General features: G+C 40.8%; 1 long non-coding RNA gene across 10 annotated transcripts in view; it reads right to left on the bottom strand.

The window, feature by feature from the left end:
* Positions 1–26,558, bottom strand: part of LOC147914504 (uncharacterized) — a 171,298-nt gene that overhangs the window by 79,067 nt on the left and 65,673 nt on the right. For 4 of the 10 annotated variants that reach the window (XR_015555230.1, XR_015555228.1, XR_015555232.1 and 1 more), the window contains exon 3: positions 18,016–18,171. The exons of 2 other annotated variants lie outside the window; for them this stretch is intronic. This is a non-coding gene — a long non-coding RNA (uncharacterized LOC147914504). Of the gene's footprint in view, positions 1–18,015; positions 18,172–20,527; positions 20,607–23,012; positions 23,077–23,973; positions 24,359–26,558 lie in introns of those variants that run through there. 4 more of the 10 variants (XR_015555236.1, XR_015555231.1, XR_015555234.1 and 1 more) reach the window with 3 other exon arrangements.

Raw genomic sequence — 26,558 nt, 5'->3', positions numbered from 1 at the left:
TTCATTAATATAGAAGCTAGAGAAGCACCTTGAGCACAGAAATATATATATATTTTAACAGCATGTTGTGGCCTGGAGAGGGCAAGATTGGCAACAGGGAAATGGCAGCATTTCAGAAAGTAATGGAAGCCTGAATAAAGTCAATGGCAGCAGGAATGTAGAGGAAGGCATGATGTCTGGTTGAATATGAAGAGTAAGGCAGAAGATTTCTTGGTTAACTCCAAAGATTATCCGTGGGTTACTTCCACATATTAGTTTAGTAAGTTTATTTATTAAATGAATGAATGAGTGAATGGTTTATTTAGAAGCATATTCATTGCTATTCAAAGTGGAGTCTACAGACCAGCTGTCAAACTGTTAATTGTTTGTTACTTATCCATAACAAGATAAGGAGCTCACTCCAGAAGGTAAACTAATTAGTTCACGAAGCATATTGTTTAGTTCAGCAGACATTTTTGTTGTTTCTATGAAGGAATCAGTACATTGATTCACATTCTGCCATAACCTCTTAATTTCATTGGCAACCAGCACTTTGATAATATATATGATTCTGGTTGGATCCTGAACAATAGGTCACTAAATTTGATTCATCTGGGGATCCAGAGGTAGTAAAGTCTTCCGACAATGTCTGTGGGGCTAGCACTAAACAAAGAAGCCGGGGTGAAGACTAGGACAGACTTTTGGAGCTGATAATCTGATGGTTCTGAGGAATGACGCATTTGACTGATATATGGGTATACTTATAGAAGTGTTCCTGGCCTTGAGCTCAGAGCAATGGCTATGCTGATATTTCTGTGAGCTATGGATAGATTAATAACTACAGTGATTAAACAAAAAGTAAATTGGACCCCATAATCTAATGGCTGTTTAAAAGATCTCACTCCCTGAACTGAGAGTATCAAAAAGTCACATATAATGAATAGGTTTGGTCATCTGCAGAACTTTTGCTGGCGGTTTGTGAATATGAAGTGGATTTGAGAAAGTCATCATTCATTCAGTATGTGTCCAGCTGCATGTATCTGAAAACCTAAATCAAACTGGCTCCCACAAAGAGGGAATGTATCTGCACACATAAGTGAAAGTCTAGAGATAGACTGGGCTTTGGCCTTGACTACATACAATGACTCCAGCCCCATTCCCCTGCACTGATCTAGGTTCTTCCCTCCTCCATAGGGACTTCACCCTTAGATTGGCAGAAAAATAATTCTAGCCATTCTGGCCTCACACCTTTACTCTTTCCATGGCTCCCTCTTAAAAGCAGGGAAGTTTTTTCCCTCTCCCAAATCTCCCTTCATGTCCCATTTTCCCAAATTGGAACATGCAAAAATTCTTGGACCAATCCCTCTAGCAAAGGAAATGGCATGTCAGCTTAAGCCTGGCATCCTAAAACAGACACTGGTGCTGGCTTAGGAGTAAAGCTTTGCTGTGACTTTCTTAGGCTAATTAGGGCTCAACCTTCTAGCTGAGGTCAGTGTCCCAAACCTCCCGCCTGCTGTGAAATGGATGACTCAACCCTTACATCCAATACAAGGTCCAACCCAAATCTCATTAAGAAGTAGACAACCTACAGTGTAAACTAATAAAGACAAACAATAATTTAGAATGTTATAACATGAAGGATGTCATCACAAGGGATGTTTTCGATAATAGATATTTCCAAAAGAGAAATATTGCCTAAAGAGAATTGAAAGGTTAGACTGTCAGTGTGTCTGAGTCTAACAGCGACCAAAGAAAATTACGTCATGATTCTGGAATATAGATTCCAGTAATTTAGGCAGAAATAACCATAAGGCAGAGAAGGATTAACTCCAAGTTATATTAGCCTGAGGAGACTTCCCTTGGACAAAACCTGATCTGTTTGCTGTAAACCCTATGCTCGCCAAGCAACTATCTAAATTATTATTTGTCCTTCTGAGTGACTTACCCCCACAGAAAGGGAGCGCCTTGTTGAAGAAATGTTCCTGATTTTAAAAATCAATTCTATTTCCCATGGTAAATAGGCACTGTGGCTTAGAAATCATCCTCTTTTGTATTTCGTTAGAGAGATTCTATCCTGCAAAGCCTGATCACCCTGACAAAATAATAAAAGTGAGATCCGAAAAGGGAAAAGGTGAGGCCCAGACTCAGGACCATAACATCTCCATCAAGGTGTAATCTCCATGAGGCCTGGCCTAAATCTGCCGGCTAACTTTACCCTTACGTGGAAACTCTACTATCCCACCAGCCCAACCGAAAACCCACCAAGCTGTCCCCTGACCTGTAATTGAACAGAGGGCTCTTAGAAAGGGGCTTAAGCAGAGGGGTTATGAGCCAAGCCTTTAGAATCAAAGAGATCTGAGAATAAATCCTGGATCCTCCTACCAGCTGAGTGACCTTGAGCAAGTCATTTAACCTCCAAGACCAGTAGCCCCAATTATGAAATGGTGAATATATCATAGAATTGTTATAATACTTAAACAAGATAAAGTTCACCAAGTGTCTGGTACATGATTAATAGTTTTGGTTTTGTTTTTGTAATGTTGTGGCCCTTGCATCAATATTATGACTTCTACATTTGACTAAAAGGTATATGATAACCTTGCCCAATACAATGCTCCAAAATAAATGAGAGCTCAGTAAATGTGGCTGAGTGACACAACTGGAGAAAATGTGAGTGAAATATAATGTGAGACACCAATGTAATTTGTAACATCCCATCTTGATCCCGATTAAATCAGTGTGAGGACCCAACATGGGTAAAGTCTCATTATTGTCTGCTTCCTCATCAAGTGGCATTAAAGTATCTTCATATAGCTCTTATTTATTTCTGAATTGTTTAAAAAAGTAATTACTTAATACTACAGAACATTAATTTAAAAGAATGAAGAGTCTGGAGACTATGATATGAGGAGTAGTTAAAGATATTAGAGTGTATTTAATCTGTAAACAAGAAGCCAGAAGAAAAAAACAGGAAATGTCAGCCTTCCTCAAATATTTGAAGAATTGTCATGTAGAAGAGGGAATAGAGAGAATCCATGTACTTTTTACTTTGTCTGTCTCCCCCACTAGACTAGCAAATGCCTTGAGGGAAGAGAATGCATCTCATCCATCATGTATTTCTAGAAATTGGCTTGGTGATGGGAACACAATAGGTATTCAATAAATGTTTGTTGATTGGATGAGAAGATAGATAGATGGGTGGATGATGAGATGAGTAGATGATAGGATGGAGAGAGAGATAGATGGATAGATGTTATTTAAATCATTATAAGATGTTAATGCTAGAATGAACAATAGAGAAGAAGATGCTGAGGCTCTAACGTAGTAAAGGATCTGGTCAAGGTCACTCATCTAATTTGTGTGAATGCTGACTAGACCACAGCAGCCATGATATCTAGTTCAATATTCTTTCAACTTCCTGCTTTTGTTCAAATCTGCTAGAACTGAGAGTATCACAATGAGAATATAATCCTGGTGTGGGACTCTGGTATGGGCTGAGTTGTGTCCCCCCAAAGTTTATATGTGGAAATCCTAACCCTCAGGACCTCAGAATGCAATTTTATTTGAAGATGGGGCCTTTAAAGAGGTAATTATGTTAAAAGGAGATAACTAGGGTTGGCTCTAATCCAATATGATTGGTGTCCTTGTAAGAGGAGGAAATTAGGCCATAGACACACACAGAGGTAAGACCATGTGAAGACACTTCCAAGCCAACAAGAAAGAGGGTGGGCAAAACAGCTGAAGGTGGTCAAAAAGTACAAAATTCCCGTTACAAGATAAACAAGTCCTGGGAATGGGTATGGTGACTATAGTTAACAATACTGTTAATTGGTTATATAATTGGTAATAATATAATATAACTACTATAACTGTAGTTATATATAACTATATAACTAATTAACTATATTATATAACTGTAATAACCATATCATTAACTATATTAATAACTATATTAATACTAGTTAACTATAACTATAACTGTGTTGTATATTAACTATATTGTAATATACAATACAACTGTATTGTATATTGAAAGTTACTGAGAGAGTAGATCTTAAAAGTTCTCATCACAAGAAAAAAAAATTGTGACTAGGGGAGGTGATAGATGTTAACCAGACTTATTGTGGTGATCTTTTCACAATATATACATATATCAAATCACTAGTTGTACACCTAAAACTAATACAATGTTATATGTCAATCATATCTCAATAAAAGTGGAAAGAAGAAATAGCTTTGTCACACAGACATCTGTGATTCTCTCATCCTGCATCACATTGCCTCTCTGCATGATAATACACACACACACACACACACACAATAAGTAATCATAAGGCAATCATGATAAATCTTTTAAAAGTGAATAAATAGATGATTGATGATCATCAAACTCTAGAAAATGTTATTTTTTTAATGTGCACAAGCTTGTTTAGGCTCTCAGTAAGGTTATTGCAATGTTTTGCCTCCTAAGAAAAACTGAAATTTAAATTATAAGACAGAAGTCTGACCTCTATAATTCATCTTCATCACCTACACTAATTTGATTCATAAACAAAGAAAAAGAGAGAGGTCCTCAGAAGAAACAACCATGCTAACACCTTTATCTTAGATTTCTAGACTCCAGAACTGTGAGGAAATAAATTTCTGTTGCTTAAGCCACCCAGTCTGTGGTACTTTGTTAGGGCAGCCCGAGCAAACTTGTACAGACTCAGAGCCCTTTCCCCATATAGTGTGTGTTTCATCTACTGAATTCAGCAGCTCTGTACTAAGAAGCACTGGAGAAGGCAGTTTGCCTGGTTTGCACATAGAAGCCCACCACTACTGCTGCCTTGGACACTTTGGTGTGTCCTCATTACAACGCTGCATCTCTGTCACTTGAGTCTCAAAATAACCGTGTAACATCCATAAGATACCTAAGACATTAAGGCTTACATTGATTTAGTGACTTAAAGACACAAAACTGGTAAGCAGTGGAGCCACACAATTCAAAGCCACGTCTTCTGAGCCCGTCACTGTCTAAGAATAGTAGCAAATGTACATTGACCACATACACTGTGCCAGCACTATGCTGTGTGCTTACCTTCGTTACCTTATTTAATCCTCACAACAAACACATGGGCTGGGTGCTATCTTCAATCTCCTTTTTATAGATAAGGAAACAGAATTCTACAGGCTAAGTAACTTGCCCAGGATCATATAGTAAGTGGTGACCTCAGGCTTTGAACCCAAGCCACCTCCCTCCAGAGTGTGCATATTTAACCACTGCACCTTACCACCTCTAATTCATCTCAGTCTTCTCTTCATGAACCTCCTCCACATGTCAGCCTGGCATAATGTTCACTCTCTTCAGCAAATGCTCCAGCTGTTGCTAAAGTATCCATCCTCCACACCTCCTGCCTGGCAGAGCAGGTGCACAGAGCCCACCTCTGGAGTAAGGAACTTCCTGCCCTCTAAGTGCAGTGGGTGACCTGGGGCTTGACATTTGATGTCAATGACTGACAGTCTCTGATTAGACCATTTCAGAGGCAGGAGGAGTTTGATGCTACTGTATTTTTTCACTCTGAGCATTCAGTGGCTTTCCTCCTTGATTTGGGATCACAGCCAACGTAGAAAATGAAATCCTTTCTGACAACATTTGCTGGATTGCCACAGTGAATTAGTCCAGATCCCCACAGACTGCCTTTCTCTTTGTGCCAGCTTGTCACAGTAGCAGCAGCAAGGAGGGTGACCTAGTGCTTTTAGTCTAGACATATAGTCATCAGCGGCCCTCAGGTCTCTGGGCAAATTTACAAGCTTTTGAGACAAGGGCCTGTCTGATAACAAAACCAACACCTGATAATTGACACCCTAAAGATAGAGGGCTCTGCAAAGAAATGTAGAACTGACAGTCCTCACAGCATGTCATGCTGTTTAACCCTGTCTACTTTGCTTGGTCTGATGATGTCAGCTTCAAATCTGAAGGCTTCTTTCTAAAAGACTAGATTCTCCTCTTCCACTCCAGGAGTGCCCTTGCAGGGCCCTCCCCTGGACATGGAGAAGGTGGGATCCCTTCCTCCATCCTTCCAGTGCCTCGGAGTCCAGAGCTGCAGCTGATCTCATCAGCAAGCCCCACGAGGCCGGTGGGAAAGTCCTGCAGCTCTCACCCCCAAAGCCCTCCATACTCAGAACAAACATGTCTAGGAAAAGGCCTGCAGGAGAACCAGCAGTCAGATATGGGTTATTGTTTCTGAGATCTCTATGTCCAGATTTCCATTCAAGGACAGAAAATGCTGCTACCAAGAGGGAAGTGACATGCACAGTAACCCTGTTTCAGACAACGGAGGGTGAAGAGTATCCCTCCTTGAGTTTAAAAAACATTCTCTATCTTCCAGAATAAGCAAAGTAAAGCTAAATGAAGGTCAAGAATCTTTCTCTCTCTCTCTCACTCTCTTTCTCTCTCTCTCTCTCTCTCACACACACACACACACACACACACACACACAGAGCCTCTGAAACCACCCATTTCATTTATGGAGTTCCTGGAATGCTGGATGATGTGGCAAGGTGTGAATTCCTTATAAAACGCAAGCGGCATGTGCAGGAATGAGTTGCAGACCATTCTACCCAGTCATTCTGGCTGCACTGCAAGCCTGGGCTCAAAAACTAAAAATCTATCTCAGATAATTGACATTTATTTGATTGAAACAGCAGGGTGCCCTCCATCACCATGGGAGGAGACCATATGGAAGAACAGTGCGAGTGGAGATAATGTTTGTCTACTGAGTGTGCCAATGTGTTTAGAGATTATTCACAGGTCTCTGGGGACTCCAGTATGATAATGTTTCAGCCAAATTAGAATCAGATTAATTGCTCTAATCTAATGGAAAGACAATGTTTATCAAATTATTGCTCTTTTCACCACATGATATTGCAGTGTCATTATTCTTAGGGTTTAAGAAAGGAAATGAAAAGACTCTTGTAACACATCTGCTCAAGAGTTATATGATAGTGCTTTTCCCACTACACCCGGGACTGTAATGCAGTTGGCAATTCTGTGAAGTAACCAATAAATTAAAGTAAAAGATCTGTAGTGGATAAATCTGTTGGAGTCCTATGATATCAGTTCGTATTTTGATAAGAGAATCTAAAGTCAATTAGCTTTTTCAAGATTTGAGAGATTTTTTTCTTCTTATTATGTAGGCAGTGTTTTCCTCTATAAACAGGGAAGTGCTTTTTTTGAAAAACCTTAAGTGGATCTTAGAACAAAATTCTAAAACTCCTCTTCAAAATATCAAAATTAGCCCACTTTTTCAACACCTAGAGAGGAAATAGGGCTTTTATCAATTCATAGCTCATAACCCACTGTGGATTTAGGCAAGCAAGTGGGTGCAATGTTCTCTGCCCCTAAGGCATAGAGGACCGTTAGCCCCTCAGAACTGAAGGAGCTGTCCTTCTCATTGCCACCCTCTGGCCCATCATTTGCATCCCTGAGAATCCTCAGAGGCTTCAAACGCTGACCAGGGGTCACTTCAGAGAGGTAGAGAGAGTCACATCGGAGCCAGAGGGCTCACAGATAGGCGCTGGCAATCAGTTGGTGCTTCCCAACCCCTACTAGGCTGCACGCCCAGCTCCAACAGGGAACTTGGGAGGGAGATGGAGAAGGATTTTTCTGCCATCCACATCTCCATAGGGGGCCCTGTTGGTCCCTGCAGAGCAAGGAGGAAGGATCAAGCGGCACAATTTGTATGTTCACTCTTGTGTGCACACCGATTATTTCAAAATAACAGCAGCGCAAAGCCCTCAAATGTTCATGAAGGCTGTGGGGAGGTAACTGTCAGGTTTCTGCTGGGCCATGTGCCAAGACCAATTCAGTGCCTTTTCTTTTAGAGCTAGTGCTTTGCAGAAGGATCTGAGCAAATGAGACCAGACGAAGAAAAACTTGGAAATTATTTTCTTTACCATTAATTCTACATTTACGTGATACCTCTAACAGGAGGCGGAAATCTTACCCTCTCCTCCCTTTTGTGGTTGGCTCTTCATATTTAGTGCTTATAAAACATTGATATCATTAAAGCTGGAGGTTCTTTTAGTTACCTACCTCCTGTCTCCCTCCCCAAAAAAAGTTTGTTATATCCTCAAAAAAAGTTGTTATATCCTCAAAATGGCAAACACATATAATCACACAGGCTGAACCAAGATTCAAGTCGAGAATATGCATTTTAATTTATGCCATTGCTAACTTTTCCTCACTGGTACCCTAAAGTCCTTCTTCAGGCTTGAAAATTTTTAAAAAGGCGTGATTATACTATCATCACTGAGTTGGTCTAAACAATGTCCCATATGTCATTATAACCCACATTTGTGGGGTGTTGAGACAAGGTTAGGCATATGTGAATAGAGTCAATTGCTCTCTGATCCATCCAAGCTGTGATTTTTCTGTTGCTGCCTCAACAATGGGCTCCCCTGTGTTAAAAAGAGTCACACTTGAGAAATAAATGAAGAATATCTTAGCTATATTGATGCTTATGACAACAACATATGTTTTCCAAGACAAAGCACAGAGCTGTAGATCTTCATTAATTACAATGCACTGGAACAAAAGCAAAGCAACCACTATAATTAACGATGCAATGCCTATAACTAAGCCCCATCTAAATGCTTTCATTTCACTATAATTTAACAGTAAGAGCCTGAGAAATTATTTTAATCCTTATTTTTGCAATTCATTTTGGAAAGGTTGTGTGACTCAGTCTGAGGCATATTCATACATTCATTTACACTTTTATTTTAAATGCCTTCATTATCAAACTTCTTTAAACCTTACCCTATCGTTTAGAAGTGAATTCCAAAACTTCTATTGTCAACCAAGTATTTGTGGCAACATCTATGGAAGTCACACAAATATTGTGAATATGATGGGCATAAATTTTACCTCTTGAGGTGGGAAAAATAAATCCATTTTTAACTGAATCAAAAGAATAACTTCAGCAATATATTCAGGTAGTTATCAACTTGGGTCAAGTTATAATAAACATGGAAGTACAAGCTGCCAATCCACTAATACTTATATAATGCTCATATTGTACAAATGTCAAAGGAGTAAAAGATGTTACCCTGGCCCACAAGTCAAAGAGGCAAGACAAAAAGCAAAGAAAAATTTAGAGAATGTTATAAGCTGATTTAAGTGGTTCTGACTGTAATTACAATAGCAATTCAAAAGAGAGAGAAATTGGTGTTGGATAAAGTGAAAGAATTACCCTTACAGAGACAGTGGGATTTACATTGCCCTTGAGAGCTAAATGTGATTTCAATAGATGAAGAAGAGGGTAAAAAGAATAGCAAAAGCAAAGGGCAAGGAAGACTGAGAGTAAAAGGCCCACTTGCTGACTGAGAGAATATTTAGAGTAATCGAGAATAACATTGGAAAGGCAGTGAGAGAGAATAGTCCATAGGAAATGCCTAAACAAGCAGATGAACATAACTTGGTGCAGTGGGCAATGTTGAAGCAACAAGGGAGAGTGACAGATGTGGGAAGTTGGTAGCTGAATTAATTGGAAAAAGGAGACTCTGGAATCAAAGAGAGAAGACAAAGGGCTGATAAGATTAGGACTTCAGCAAGGAGAGTGGCACTGGGCTTTCATACAAGCTGCTTATTTTCAGAGGTCCCTATTCATGGTGGATGATATCTAAGATTTAGAGCCTTCATTATGTCAATGCAAAGCTAGATTCCACTTCAAGGAAACTTGAGTTGCAGTAATAGGACTGGGCAATATGATAAACTATTATAAGATATTCCTACCACAAGGATAATGAGTTTAAATATTTTTGTTTTTGTTTTTTGAGAGAGAGAATTTTGATTAGAGGGTGGAAGATAGACTGATGGCACTGTAAATTTGAGGGAATAGGAAACAGACATCACTGGGGGTGCTCAGGGTCCAGAACTGTTTGAGTGAGGGTCCCAAGAACAAACTCCACAGTTTTCAGTTTTAACTAGGGTACTGGGTGGGGAAAAGGGACATGTAGACAATAAGAAAAACATGTTGAAATAAAAGGACAAAGCTAATGTATGTAGATTGCATGAAGGAGATGGGGAATGTAAAACATAACTTCAGGGTTATGTGAAGACTAATATTACTGGGACCACTAACAGAAATAAAGTAGTTATAAAAAGGAACCCATTTTAGAGGTAAGTGAAAGGCTTCACTTTTCCTTTCAAGTACACTTATGCTGTAGACAGTTGGAAGTGCATTATCGGGGCAAGGACAAAAGCAAGATTACTAATGCAGATTTGAAAGTCATTCAACAAGGACGTGATAGCTGAAGTAAAGAGAGGTACACGTGGGAAACAGAGAGCAGAGAACATGACTTTGGCTTTGGAAAGCAGGAAAAGGAACGGGACTAACAGTGGCATAGCAGTTAGAAAAGGATACAGAAAAAGAGCAGGAGAGCACATTGCTATAGAAGTCAATGAGAGAATATTTTTTTAAATGGGTGGTCAGCATTGCCAAATATCTAAAGGAGTCGAAGTGGATAAGATCTGAGGAAAGTTCATTGGATCTGAAAAGAAAGAAACCAGTAATCTTTGAGAAACTCAATGTACTGGGGTAATACAAACATCAAGTGATTAAGTGTTAAGATGTCAGAGAAGAGAATGATCTGGGCAGAAGGGAGACAGAGAGCAATGGTAAGAAATGATCTCCCAGAGTACAAGGGAGGCTATAACCAGAGCTAAGAACCTGCTGACTTTGAGTTTGAAAGGTAGAATGAAAGGGGAAGGAGGATGAGCACTTTGCTGAAGTGAAGGCAGAGGATATAAAAATCTTAGGGTTGGCCTCAACACTGAACACCTTGCCTTTCCTTCACTGTATCATTTCCTCTACTCCTCAGTCTTCTGTGGAAAATCTATATGGCGGCAATGGAAGGTCTGGGAGCTTAAGAGAAAAGAAGAGAGTAACTCCCACGAGGCATGCTTGAGGTCAATGAGAGATGAAAAGGGCGAACAAGCATAGCAGGGCCAGATTAAAGCTGGACAGCATACTTCTACCATGATCTGGATCTGTGTGACTCAGTGTCTCCTGTAGCAGTGCCTGACGATTAGGGGCAGAAGAAGAGAAAGCCCCTGGAGGAATAGTCTGGGGCAGAATTAGCTCAATGCAGCATTAAGTAACGGAAGTGAGGAAATAAAAGATGCTGGCGCGTACACGACTGCTGTAGCTCACCAGGGTGTCTGGAGTGGAGGTGCCTGACATATCCTAAAGAAGGCAATATAGAGTCATTGACAACAGCAGGGGTTTTGGGGAAGGACAGATCTAAAGTTTTAGAGTCCAGCTTTACCACTGACTAGCTATATGTCTCCATGAAAATTATTTAATTTCTCTGAAATTGGGCAATAAATGTTCCTAGATCACCCTGAAGTTGTAAGGATTAAGTATGTTGATGCATGTGAAGGGCTTCAACGCCTGGTGCATAGTAAGTACTCAGGAAGCAATAGCTGGGATCTTTAGGGCTGAATTCATGTGAGTGTGTTGAGGGAAGGAAACAGGTAGCAGATGAGGCAGCTATTGTCAAAAAATGAGAACCTATATTTCCAGATTTCAGTGGTATCATTTTGGTGAAGTTGATCAGGGGTCAAAGTGGAGTTCTGAGAAGTGGACAATACTAGAAAACATGAGGGCTGTAGAAATAGGTGCGAGTTTGCCTGAACCTCATGGTTCCTCGAGCCGACTGGCTGTGTTAAATCCAGGTACTATGTTGTCTGGGAAGAAGCAGAGGCAACGGCCACAAGGAGGCTCCCCAGTGTACTCCATGTATCCCTTCCTCTAGCCACCTGTTCTCAGTGGCACAGACAAAAGTCACATAGCCCCCAAAGCTGTTTGATGCCACACTACTTAAAGGATGAGCTCAAGGGAGGAAATATGCTGGTTTGGGAAGATTTCCAGGAATATCCTGGAGAGCTGGCAGACCAGAGGTAGTGAAGGTAAGGAACTACTTCTCTCAGTGTGTGTGAGGGTATCTAACAATCTGATACACAGACTAGTGGTTTGTGAGTTTTCTCCAAAACCTCGCTGGGACAGGGCCAGGTTGGGGAAAAGATCAGATAAAAATAAACTGCCACATTACTATTCATTGAGGGATATTTAACTGTTTGTCATCCTAGGCCAACATTTCCAAAAGAGGCTTCTGTTGAAAGCTAGTTCAGCATGACATTAATATGACTCCCATGAAAGAAAAGTTTCCAAGATCCGCTAATTTTGAGAACCACTGAATCAAATGAAGTTAAATGTGTTTCTTTACTACAAGATTTCTCAGAGCCTTCAATATGTTAATGTTGTATTGAAAATCTCCAAGACAAATTCTTCATTTCCCAGACCTCTATGACCATAAAACACTTTTTTTCATGGAGCATCTAGAGGGGACATTGGGAAGTCTGTAGCTGAGCCCAGCAATAATAACCCCGGTGCCTACAGCCCCAGAGCTGGGCCCTCATCTACTTTTGAGGGATGAAAACCAGTGGGAACAGATCCAATATAGTCAGCGGGGAGTTTTCCTCTCTTCCTGGGACAGCTATACATGGTTATATCTGAGGACCTGCCAAGATATATCAGACCTACCGGCCACCATACAATCCTTCTGCTCTGTGAAGGGATGAAGAACCATGACAGAAAAGACCCAGAAAGCATCCTTGGCAGATGGCAACTACACTAACTCATCTAGCACTAAACATTTTGGCACCATTCACTTATTCAATCCTCACACAATCTTAGGAGTATCCAGAATGGGAACTATTATCCTTATTTACAGATTTTTTTTAAAAACTGAGGTTCATAGAAGTTAAGGCATTTTTCCAAGGTCACTAAGCTTATAATTAGAAAACCCGGGACTCAAACCCAAGTCCTCTAATTTTGAAGGCAGTGTTTTTTCACTGCACTAGGAAAACAAACAGCTTGAGGACTCAATAGTGTTTTCAAGCTTTTTTATAAGTAACAGTCAAGATTTTGGAAAAGGGAGAGGAAATAATAGGAGAATCCTTTGCTTTGCAGATAGGGGCAAAGGGTAGGGGTTTTATCCCTGGGCCCTGGCATCAGATTCCAGAATGATATAACCTTGGCTATTGACAGGTATTTTCTCAAGGAGAGAGAAGAATATGTTTTCTAGAGACTGAAAAATTAAGACTAAAATTAAAGGAAGATAAAAAAAATCCAGATAAAATAATAAGTAGTTACATTGAAGGAAAGAAAGCATAAAAAGAGGGAAAAAGAAAAAAGAACAATGCCAGAATTTATCAGTAATTCACTTAGGAAAATAATATGTTATTGAGCTAGAAAAAAGATTTGTATCTTCTTTGTCTTAATACCAAGGCCCAGGGTATTTGATAATAAAGTGTTTATCAGTGAGCAGTTTAAAGGCTTACATTTGTGAAAGATACAAAATTTGAAAGAATGGTTGCTTGACAGAATAAGGATCTAAGGTTAGAATAGGATTACTAGACCTAAAAAATAAAATCTAATAGAGAAAAATTTAATATATTGGACCTTATGTCCAAAAAATCAGCAAGTTCATGATAGGGGTATGTATCTAAGTAGCAGCCTATATTAAAAAGAACAATGGATTTTAGCTTATAGCATACTCTGTTTCAGTCAACAGCACAATATGACCACAAAAAAAGCTGTTACAGATTATATTTTTCACAGTAATTAACACTGTATGCTGCCAAAAATCACAATGTTTAAAAGAATAAAATAGTATTTCACAGTCATGCCAAGAAGAACAGCTCTTCTGCACAGCTCTCCACTATGAGATGACTCAGGATCCAGAGCTACTTCCAGCTTGTATCTATGTCATCTGGAGCACATGACTCCTAAGGTGGTCACAGAGAATCCCTAGGGATGTTCTTAAGGATCAGACCTGTAGGTGGCTTACATCATTGCCATCCATATCCCACTGGAAAGAATTAGTCACATGACCCCACTTAGACGCACGAGGCAAAGAAATGTCAATAAATGTATACTTATTGCATGCACATTAACAATCTCTGCCACATAAACTCTAAAAATATTTAGCAAAAGCTAGCATTTAGTACGAGAGAGGTAATTGCCACTTTTCTCTGGGTGTTGATCAGACCTCACCTGGCACTCAGATACTCAGCTTTAGTCACGGGCCTCACACTCGCAAAAAGATGTTGAAACACTGAAACGTGTTTCAAGGAGGGCAACAGGAACAGTGAGGGCAATTACAGTATTATCATATGGGGAATAGCTACAGGAGATGGAGATGCTCGACCTACTGATGGGTCCGAGGAGACACGGTAGCTATCAACCAGCGTATAAATGACTGTCATTTGAAAGAAATGTTAAAGTTCTTCTTTGAGGTCCCATGGGGTAGAATTTGGCAAGCTTGTAAAAGTGAGATTTGGCCAAGGACAGAATGAACTGCCTCTGTATGTCATTCTCCCATTACTGGAGATATTCAAGCAGACCTGGGATCACCAGTTGCCGGTCAACCAGATACAGTTGATTCTCATTATTCATGGCTTCTGTATTTGTGCATTTGCCTACGCACTAAAATTTATTTGTAACCCTCCCAAAAAATTAATACTCTGTGCTTTTGCAGTCATTCTGACATGAGCAGAGCAGCAAAAAATTTAAATTGCCCAGTATGCACATTCCCAGCTGAGGTCAAACAGGCTGGAACACTGCCTTCTTGTTTCAGCTCTCATTTTATAAACAAGTGTCCTTTTCACAGTCTATTTGGTGTCACGGTTTTCACATTTTTGTGCTTTTTTTGGTGATTTGCTGTTTAAAATAGCTCCCAGGTGTAGTACTGAAGTGCTGCCTGGTGTTTTAAAGCACAAGAATGTGCCTCACAGAGAAAATAGGTGCATTAGATAATCTTCATTCAGGCATTCATTTTAGCACTGTTATCCATGAGTTCAATATTAATGAATCAACAATATATATTAAATAAGGGATCTTTAAACAGAAACACATATAAAACAAAGTTATATATTAATCAGTTGATAAAAATACTGTGACTAGAGGCTCACAGGAACCTAATACTTTATTTCCCCTGGGAGCAATGGTTCCATATTCACTAATTCAATATTCACGGTGACTTTACAGAACACAGCTACCTCGAGTGGTAGGAATCAACTTTACAGATTAGGAAAACAATACTAATCTTAGCTGACAATTACTACACATTTATCAAGTACCAGGAACTGCATCGGGCACTCTATGGGGATTATTTTCTTTAATTTCTATAATAATGCCATGAGACCAGTAGTTTACCCCTTTTACAGGCAAGGAAACAGAGGCTTAGATTTATCCGAGGTGCCAGGATTCAAACTCCAACAGCCTGACTCAAAACCTGCAATCTTAATCCCTGCACTGTGGAGTCTCACTACTTTTCCCACCCTGAACTAGCAAGATGCTGTGATTTTGCCTGAATCACAAAAAAACCCATGCCTGAATCCTTCAGTGCTTGTTACTTTCTTTTCTCAACTCCTTTTGCGAAAAGAAAAAATTACATACTCAATAATACTATGAGAGGTTTTCTTTGCATTAGACATATATAAAAGCTGGGAGGATATATACATTGCAGTGCTTTCCAAGCCTCAGATGCACAACCCTTTCAGCCCTTTAATAGTTCATTCATGAGGAGACCAACGGAACCTGCTGAACAGCCCTCCTTGCAGACCAAAAGAAATAGCACTCGCTGCTTACTTCACAACAGTGTCTCCCTCTGCCCCCAGCCCTGCCACTGCAGCCAGCAGGAAAGGGAAAGGGGCTGAAACGTTGCACATCAGCCCTTCTTCCAGGTCCCTGGATCACTGAGGGCAGTGCTCTCCCTATGTCCTCTTGCCTTTTTGTCCTGGGGGCCCTAAGCCAAGGGATGACTCTGTAACCAGGATGTTGAATAGGCAGGACTCATGAGATATAATCAGTAAGCATCTTTACTTTTGCCTCCCACTATACTTTTAACATTTAATCAGTGGAGGAAAGTTCTTCCATTCCCCCAGATGCAACCTTGGGCAATACCATGCCTTTTCAATTCACTGTCAGATTACAAAATGCCCCCACTGATGTTAGGTCACAGACACAGTCTCAATTTGGGAATCAGATCATCTTGTCGTATCTTTCCCCACCTGTCCCAGTCTTGTACTTCTAAAACCTCATCCCCATCTTACTGTCCTGCCATAGCTATAGTGGAGGAAGGTAAGAGAAGGATGGGAGGAAGAAAGGTTTTATTTGATTGGTAACATTTCAAGACAGCTTCATGATCTCTGGACCTGTCAAGTGTTTAAAGCTCTTATTTTTGAGGTGCATTTGAGAGCTCCTTGGGGATTCTCAAGCATTGCAATCATCTGTTGCCACTTCTTAGACTCAGGCAATGCATCTCCAGTCCAGCTGCTCACCTGATCCCTTCTGCAGCTGCTGGGACTCCATCAGTGACCAAAAGTTCGCTCTGCCTGCTGAGGTGCCATCGCCCCTCTAATCAGTGCTATTGAACAGGATCAAAGATGACCACCACATCAACTGTCTCCCATGCATGATTCATATCTATCATGGGAAATACCCACAAATTCTCTATCTGAACAAATTCTTGGGATATAGGCTAATCCCAATATATCAGAAACAATTCATTCCTCCAGTACCAAGGTAGCTGGGCAGCCATCTCTCATATTCTGTATTTCCCATCCGTCAGACAGATACCTGTCCTTGGTGCCTGGCTAACTGCAGGGGCCACATTTCAAGGTCTCCAAGTAGTCTTGTTGAAGGCCAGAAGCAAGAGGCAGGCACCCTCTAACCTTCTCCCTTGATGGTAGAGGGTGCAACTCACAACTCATCCAGCACCTTTTTCCAAAGAAATCCTTTACAAAAAATTCCTTGTTCACGAATATCAACCCTCTCAATTCTCTTCTATACTCAGTGAGTAAAGGATTGAAGACTCATAAAAGGTTTTAAGCACCTACTTTGAAATTCCAAAGAGATGCTCTGTCTCACAACTCATTCGGCTGTCTGATATCGATCATATCTTGGTAGCTTGATTAAGATACCAACTTAAGATTTTGTGTATCTATATATTCCTTTTCCAGGGACATAAAATGTATTTTCCAACCACTCAAGAATTTGGAAGGCGTGGTTCTATGTAGATGCTGTGCTGTAAACCATTTGTAGCAGCTACACATAGTAGTCTTTAAAATTTTTAATTTATTTTGTCTTTTAAACTCACACAATTACAGTAATTGGAAAAATTATGAATTAAAGCAACTTTTTACATAATTATTTCCTAAGGAGATAATGAAAATCCTTCTCTCAAAAGTAAACCTGCAGGTTTAACAAGGGATGAAGTCCCTCCTGTACTGGTTACGTGGTCTGCAAAATAAACTAGCACAGCACTTTTATCCGAAATGGCTATTGAATTTCGCCTAGGTAGGTATTGTTTTGACAACCTCTATTTCTCAGAGACTAACTCCATTTTTTTCTCTCCTTGTTTCAAGGTCAGTGGTTGGTTCTTTATCTTCATATGCTTATATTACAAACAAACAAACAAACAAGAATTTTTCATTAAGGCCTAAAAAGAGCACAACTTCTCGAGCAACTCTTAACCTAGAGTCATTTCTCTTTTTTTTTTTCTTCTTCCTCTTTTTTTTTTAATATGGAGTCAGAGCTAATAATTATTCCTCTTAAATCTTTAGTTTTAATAGGGTCACGAAAAGCATCTGCCCTGGCTCTTGCAGAACACGACTATTCTTTCCACACTGAGGTGCTTAAGTCACCTCAGTCGTCTCCTTGTACCCAAAGCACGTTATCCTCCAACCTAAAAGGAAAAGCCCCTGGAGTTATCAGAGAACTTCAGAGGGCATCGAGATACTAATGAGGCTTGACAAGCCTTCATGAGGCTCAGAGTGGCTGCCTAGTCTGAAGATGTTTGGATAATATTATTTAAAACCAGCTAACTTATTTATTTGAATACGCACACAGTAAAAACCTTAGGGGAACACTTAAAGTGTCTAGACACAAAGCCACAAAACAAAATTCCAAAGACAAATTGAACCTGATCATGTCACCTGCCTCCCACTTAATAACTTGTGGTTTGCTTTGCGGTACTCAGAGCAGCGGTCTCCAATATAAGGTGTATGTGTCCAGGGGATGAACAAGATGAGCCATGGAGGTGCGGGAGTAAAATGTTACAACTTCTTCTTTTGGATATCTAAAATACAAGAAAGTAGTTAAGGATTTCTAATATTTAAAATATGCATTGACTTCAAGGATTTGACAGTGGAGCCCTCAGTCATTCATTTACTTGAGCACATTATAACACTGTTCAGTTTACGTATTCCAGGTGAAATGGATTTACAGGTTATTGGAATACTTTTGCTAGACCAACCATCACAAAAGGGACAAATGGCTTAAAGAAATCTTTCAGAGAAGCTGTGGATTAAAGAAAATACTAAGGATGCCAATGAATAACAAGAAAATGGCACAACAAACATTTCTCCCATTCCCTGTTTGAATTCTCAGTCAACCACGAGAGAAGGTGAAAGTAACAATGAGATAATCAGACCTGTCATTGAGATGCATTTACTTTCAAAAAATAAGCACAAAATCTGTCCTTCTAGGTAAAGGTGACAGTGAAAGAGAGAGAGGAAATAACTTCTTTTCGGGAGAAACCTGTGTTTTGGAGAAAGCATTTTGAAAATAAATGTTTAGAAATATTTTCTTTGTTAAATGATTTTTGTTGCTGGAAAAGGTACGTATCATCTTCAAGAACTGCCAAATCTAGATACCTAAACTTACAATTTCCTAATCTGTTTAAAAATTTCCGGGTGAACAGTTTCAGTAGCTTGAACACATTGTGTAAAATATAAAAACAAACCACTTTGAAAATCATTTGCATATTGACAAGCAATTGACAGCAGGGAAGATATAAATACACCGGATGAATTGAAACAAAAACTTTTGCATAATTGGTGGATAGTTTTGAAAAATAATTATCATAATTTGTAAGTGAAACCAACAATGTACTTCTTTCACTTGAATCCATGTATCTTTGTGAGTTATTTTTGGCTGTGATACCATTAAAACCACATATCAAAGAAAACTAGTCTTGGGGCCAGCCCCGTGGCACAGCGGTTAAGAGCGCACGCTCCGCTGCTAGAGGCCCAGGTCCGGATCCCTGGTGTGCACCGACACACCACTTGTCAGGCCATGCTGTGGCAGCATCCCATATAAAGTGGAGGAAGATGGGCATGGATGTTAGCCCAGGGCCATTGGCATGGATGTTAGCTTAGGGCTGATCTTCCTCGCCAAAAAAAAAAAAAAAAAAAAGAAAAGAAAATTAGTCTTGAAATGTTACCTTCAAACAGCCGTATCAGTGTTAAGCCAAGATTTTCAAATATAATTAAGCATATTCATTAACATTGCTCTCACTAAACATCATCATTATTATAAGGCAGCCAAAAGGTATTGTGAATCACTAATAAATAAAAATTATTTTGTTCATTTTACCTTCAGTTACCTTTTTAAAATTTCTATATTTATACATTTTGTAATGTAGACAATATAGTACTAAAAGAGTGTTACATGTAGATAATTCATGGAAAATAAATATATTTGGAACAAATGCTCAAATTATTTGACAAAGAGAGAAGATGTACAAGCAAAGCAGAAACCACAGGCTTGGGAGCGAAAGTTCAGGCTTCCTGGTCTGGCACAGGCTCCTCTCATTGTAGCAGCCTCCTTTCCTGTCAATTTCCTCGCCTGCTCCCACAATCACCAGCACCCTCTTTTGATCACTCCAACTACCTATCTCCTAAACACACCAAGCTCTCTCACACCTGTGTCTCAGCCTAGACTGCTTTGTCCTCTCTTGTCCATTGCAGAATTCCAACTTTTCTTTTAAGACCTAGACCAAATGTGACCTCTCCTGTGGAAATTTGCTCCACTCCCCTAAATATATGTCAGCAAGGAGATCTGGTCTGTGGGGAAAGATGATAAAAGGGGGTGTGGTAACTTTGAATCTCAGTTCTGCCACCTGAAGTCTAGATATGAGAAAGTCACTGAAACTTGTTGATCTTCAGTTTCCTTCTCTGTGAAATGGAGATTCTGCATTACATTAGAGCAGACTTTTTCTGTAAAGGGTCAGATGGTAAATATTTTTGGCTTTGCAGGCAAAAGAGTCTCTCTCGTAACTACTCAAGTCTGCCTTTGTAGCACAAAAGTTGCTATAGACAATACATGTTGTTTATATAAACAAATTAGGGTGGTTGCGTTTTAATAAAACCTTATTCACAAATATGATTAATGGGCAGTTTCAGCCCATGGTCTGTAGTTTGCTGATCTCTGCCTACAGAATTGTGGTGAAGATAAAAAGTAACCCACACAACGTAAGTAAAGCACCTGGCATATAGTGGGTACTTAGTTTATTATGTTCTAGGCCTGGGGAAGCATGACTGTACAAAAACAAACATGATCCCTGCAGTCATGTAGTGAGGGAGATGGATATTAAACAATCACACAAATTATGTAAATAAATCTACCCACTCCCAACTCCCACCAAACCTCACATGCTCAGAGTTAAGTTGATCACTGTCATCAAAGCTCCACAAAAGCCTCCCCTGTTGCCTTCTTTTATTTGTCATGGTTCTACGAAGAAAACATAGATGATGTTATGAAAGCGTGTAGCAATGTTCCGTGGAAATGACACTGCAACCTGAGAAATGATTAACCATGTGAAGGAAGGGAAGAGAGAGGGAAGTGTGTTCCAGGCAGAGACCAACATGGGTAAAGGCCCTGAAGAGGAAAACAGTTTGGTCCACTTTGCAAAACAAGAGGAAGGCAGAGTTTGGGGGTACGGGGGAGAGTCCCCCCGTATCATTTTTCAATGATAGCATTTGTATACCCAACTTATAGAAGTCAGTGTGATTATTGTTATTATGCAATTATTATTATTAAGGCAGCAAAAATATTTTGTGAACCATTAATAACTAATAACACCTTTGAAAATAATCCCTCCTTCAAACTCTCCCCAAAACCTCTTTTGATAGTGCCCTCTGTTTCCTTCTGGGACCGTCTGATGCAGGCCACTACGAAAGTTGCCTCAGTCCTCCAGGTGAGGCACGAGACATTCTCCCTACTTCTGAGTAGGACGCGGCATGGCAGCAGCCCCAGGGAAGTAGCGTCACTCAGGCACAGCGAGGGCTCACAGCCTCTAGAGCACAAGAAGCCTGACCCTGGCACAGGGGTCAGTGTGGCCACTGATGGCATGGGCAGCAGTAGTGGTGGTGTTCTGCTCCACATGACTTCACAAGCAAGAAGTGGAGCTCAAGGGGGGCTCAGCACAAGGAACACAGGGTGCTGCACTTGGGCTCACATGAGGCACCACCCCTGCCCTCTCCAAACGAAGTGTTTACAGAAATAATTGGCTAGGTCCTTGACGGGAGAGTGAGGGGCCTTGTGGAAGCCGGAAGCCGGTGAAATGCAAGTCATGAAACTGTGGTTAATAGTACCAGCCGTACTTCTGTTCTATTAGTGGGAAAAGACAAACGTTTGGAGTTAAGGGACAGAAGAGGATGAAGAAAGAAAAGAAAAGAAAAGAAAAAAGCTGAGAGGAGAGAGAAAGAAAAAGGGATGAAGGGACACAAGGAGAGGAATACTCATGGTACTCTCAGCATCAATGTCACTAAGGGGAGAGTAACAAAGGTGTGATATTGTGATTTATAATAGGAAATATGTATTTGGTCTTCATCCTCGTTTCTGGCACAGAGCTCCTAAAACTCTTGAAATTTCCTAAGTGATAAAAAGATCTTTTGTTATGTCATTGAGGTGACTTTTGGAAAGCCCAAAGGTAACCTAAGAAGGGGCCGGTTGCCAGGGGAACCAACCATGAACTTTCAGTCCCATTTTCTGATTTCCAGGGAGAGGGAGGGGTTGGAGGTTGAATCAATCACCAGTGGCCATTGATTTAATCAATCATGCCTATGTAATGAAGCCTCCATAAAAACCCTCAAAGAAGTTTGGAGAACTTCAGGCTTGGTGGACAGGTGGAGATTGGGGGAGAGTGGCACACACAGAGGGCATGGAAGCTCCGCACACTTTCCGCATACCTTGCCCTATGCATCTCTTCCATCTGGCTGTTCATGAGTTACATCCTTTGTAATAAACCGGTAATCTAGTAAGTAAAATGTTTCTCTGAGTCCTGTGAGCCGCTCTAGCAGATTAATCAAACCTCTAAGCTGGTAGGTCAGACGCACAGGTAACAACCTGGGCTTGAGGTTGGCATCTGAAGAGGAGGGCAGTCTTGTGGGACTGAGCCCTTAGCCTGTGGAATCTGGTGCTGTCTCTGGGTAGATAGCGTCAGAATTAAGTTGAACTGTAGGATACCCAGCTGGTGTCAGACGATTGGTGGTCGGGTGGGAAAAAACCCTCACACATTGGAATTGGATGCAAAACCCCTTAAAGGGGGACAAAACAGAGAGTGACATAGAATACCAAGAAACAAAACCCAAAGAGGGGACGAAGCAGAAACTGAAAGGGGCAAATGAAGATGGACAGACAGAGCCTGAGGGAGACAAAATAAACTCAATAGATTTCTGAAGTGCATTTATCAAGATATATTGCTTTTGTCACATCCTGCTGTTTTCGAACATGAGTAGGTTGTTGCCTGTTATTACTGACCTTTATGATTCTGATCAGCTACTCAGCAATTAGCTAGTATTCCCCAGATAGTCTTAACCCTGCGCTAGAGGAGATAGCCACAACAGGTCTCTGGGGTGGAGAAAGAGAGGAGAGAACCTGCGGAGGAGGAAATTACCACGCTGGCTGCAGAACAATGACACCTAATAGGGTTCTTGCCTGTGGTTCTAAAAACTAATAATCATACCATACATTTATTAAATTTAAAAATAATTTTCATAGCAACTGCTTCCCTCCACTTGCTGGACCTCAAGTTGGGTCAGTTACACACCAAACATCACACAGACTGCTGAGACACAGAGGTGAGAAGTGAGTGCCCATCCCCCGGCCCTGAGCCACAGGAGCTTTCTCACCCACCTCATCTCCTCAGTAACCAAGTCAAAGGCCTGACACCTTGCCAGACATCAGCCTGAAAACGTTTTTTTTTTTGTTTTTTTTTTTTTTTAAAGATTTTATTTATTTATTTTTTCCCCCCAAAGCCCCAGTAGACAGTTGTACGCCATAGCTGCACATCCTTCTAGTTGCTGTATGTGGGACTCGGCCTCAGGACAGACAGAGAAGTGGTGCCTCGGTGCGCGCCCGGGATCCGAACCCGGGCCACCAGCATCAGAGCTCGCTCACTTAACCACCAAGCCACGGGGCCGGCCCAGCCTGAAAACGTTTGTTCTTCTTCTGAAACTTTGCTTCAGGGGGCCGGCCCCGTGGCGTAGCGGTTAAGTGCCCGCGCTTCGCTGCTGGCGGCCCGGGGTTCAGATCCCCGACGTGCACAGATGCACCACCTGTCAGGCCATGCGGTGGCGGCGTCCCATATAAAGTGGAGGAAGATGGGCACAGATGTTAGCCCAGAGCCAGTCTTCCTCAGCAAAAAGAGGAGGATTGGCATGGATGTTAGCTCAGGGCTGATCTTCTTCACTAAAAAGAAAAAACTTCGCTTCAGAATACCTTCTTTGACTCTGGTTTCTGGCAGTGAGATTAGTGGATGGTTTCCCCAACACAAAGCTAAGATCTTGGCAACTCTTTCAAGCACTATTTTTAGGTTCTCCCCACACATATACAAAAGCAAGAGGAATTTGAGGCAGAGGATGCAGATTTACACAAAGAAATTCAACGCAGGGGCTAACATGGAGATCTTACGTTACTCAGCGCTCCTCCTCTGGCTCTATCCTACTTAAAATATTCAATACTAAGCCCACAGGACATTGTGTTCCTCATCCTTCAGAGAATAAAACCATTCCACTATGATAAGGAAGACGTTACAGGGTAGTAATGTATAAACGTCCTAAGTATTGAGTCATCACATAATTATCCTGAATATAAATTGAGACAAATTATACATTTATTCTATCAATAACAAGGGAAACTTGCATTTTGGTCTTTATCCACATAGATGCACCATAGTGCCTTTTTATAAGTTTCTTTAAGGAAGAACAGAAATTAAGGCTACAGCCAACACTTGTGTATGCCAAGCAATGATGCTACTACAATAGCTCTGAAACTGGGACAGCTGCAGGATGAATTTCTTGGAACTGCAGTAGAAGATGTGAATGGACGTAGAGCCCAAGTGAGAAGTATGTCGATGTAAGGTGATAGCAGAGCATCAAACTAGGTTACTGCCCCTCTTTAAGACATCGTTTGAAACAGCTGGGCCAAGTATGGTTTTATTCTGAAGTCCTCATGCAATGCAGCTCAGATCAGCATTCAGTCTGAAAGAGGACAATTAAAAGAAAAAGTCATTGATTGCTATCAAACATTCCTGAAAAGTGATTGATATTTTGTTCTTGTCTTCATTTCCATGGGAGTGGGGATTCAAATGAGTTCATGTGAATGAGAATTGTAGACACCAAAGCCAGGTTGAGCCAGGAGGCTGAATCACTAGCCCTCAATGCCAGGTGCTAAAGCCACCAACTAGCAAACACAAGGTACCGGAGATACCATAAGGCATTTTCCTGGTCCTCTTAACCTAGTTTCCCAGGCAGCGATGAGACCAGTGTCAAAAGGCAGAGATGGAAATGATAGTAGAAGAACATATACGATCCTATAGATACACGACAAGGAAGGGGTGTGTATATGGAGGACTGGGGGAAAACACAGTGCTTCTTACATGTCTGCTCACTTAAACACAGCATGGGGAGACTTCATCTGGCTTCCTGGAGCAAAAAATGGCCAGTTGGATCATTCTGGCCCAGTCAAGAGTAGAAAGGAGATTATAGAAATAAGTGATGTCAGGTCTCTGCCCTTCTGCATTGAAGGGCCATAGGACGTACAAGTTAGCTCATTTACTCCTCATAACAAATACATGAGGTAAGCACTATTAATAGCCCCATTGTACAAAATGGGAAACGGGCTTCAAGAGGTTAAGCGGCTTACCCAAGTCATGTAGCTAGTAAGTGGAAAGTAGCAGACCAAAATGCAGACATGTCTGATTCCAGAACCATGTTTCTTAACTTCTGTCTATACCGCCTCACAACAGTTCTTCTCCACTGAGGGAGCAGCAATGAGAGGACATTGATTACTGACTGAGCCTTGGTGAGTCTGAGACCCAGTGTGTTTCCTGAGTACAATGACACCGTTAGATTCTGTTGTAACACTGAATTACTTTTTGTTTGTTTCTAAAAGGGAAAACTCTCCTATTTTCTTCTATTCACCTCATCTCACCACTTCTGACATCAAATGTGTGGGTTTTCCACACCAAGCAATACTGACACTAGCTGCCTGGAGTCAGTACAGACCCCACAGGTTAAGGGCTCAGTCCCACAAGACTACTCCCCACCCCTCCACTTCAGATGCTAATCACAAATCCAGATTATCACCTGTGCTTCTGACCAACCAGCTATAAATCAGAGGTACACACAACTCCCTCCTCAGGTTTGATAATTTGCTAGAACAGCTCACAAAACTCAGAAAAGCACTTTACTTACTATTACCCGTTTATCATAAAAGATACAACTCAGAAACAGCCAAATGGAAGAGATGCATAGACTAAGGTATTGGGGGTATGTGTTGCACAAAGATCCCATGCCCTCTCGGGGGCATCACCCTCCCAGCACCTCCATGTGATCACCAACCCAGAAGCTCTCTGAACCTCTTCTGTTGGGATTTTTATGGAGGCTTCATTACACAGGCACGATTGATTAAATCATTGGCCATTAGTGATTAACTCAATCTCCAGCCCCTCACCCCTCCCCAGAGGTCAGGGATTGGGGCTGAAATTTCCAATCTTCTAATCAATCATCTCATTAGCATATAAAAAGACACTTGTCACTTCAGAGAGTCCAAGGGTTTTAGGAGCTGTAGGCTATGAAATGGGGTCAAAAACCAAATATATATTTCCTATTATGTCACAGTCTCTATGTTTTGCAGAAAATCCGTGGTGCTGGGCTCAGTTAATGCATATTAAATTACATAAAAATCAAGTCCTTGACCTAAAAGAGCCTCATCTTAATATACAATGGGTTTAGGCCTGGAGTTGTGTTCATGATTAAGATTCCCTTTGCAAGAAACTAAGCCTGAACACAGAAGTTGCTGTTACTAAGAGTCACATTGCTAACAGTTTTATGAGGGCTCTGAAAATGATCAAGTTGACTTAGAAGATAAAGATTTGCCAGATAGATGTCCTTGGTAATGCACAGCTCCTTGTCTGAAATGAGACACAACAGGAAACATATGAAAATGCAAAGTTTGTGGGAATATAATTATTTAATGGACAAGACCAACTTATTTCGGATAACAAAGGTAAAAGAATGTGTTTTCAGGCAGCAGCCCTCTGTTATATTCTATTACAGAGCAAATTGTTACAGTTACCAGACAAACCTCCTAGAAAAGAAAAGAGTAGGTACGTTCTCCTAGAATCATTGACGTAACCTCAGCTTTAACGGTCCAAGTATACGGTTGCTATTCACAATT

This window comes from Ceratotherium simum, chromosome 19 (assembly GCF_057802395.1).
Source record: "Ceratotherium simum simum isolate JZ-2026a chromosome 19, ASM5780239v1, whole genome shotgun sequence".
NCBI classification, from domain to species: domain Eukaryota; kingdom Metazoa; phylum Chordata; class Mammalia; order Perissodactyla; family Rhinocerotidae; genus Ceratotherium; species Ceratotherium simum.
The sequence above is the reverse complement of the archived record's forward strand: the minus strand, read 5'-3'. Positions and strand labels throughout refer to the sequence as shown.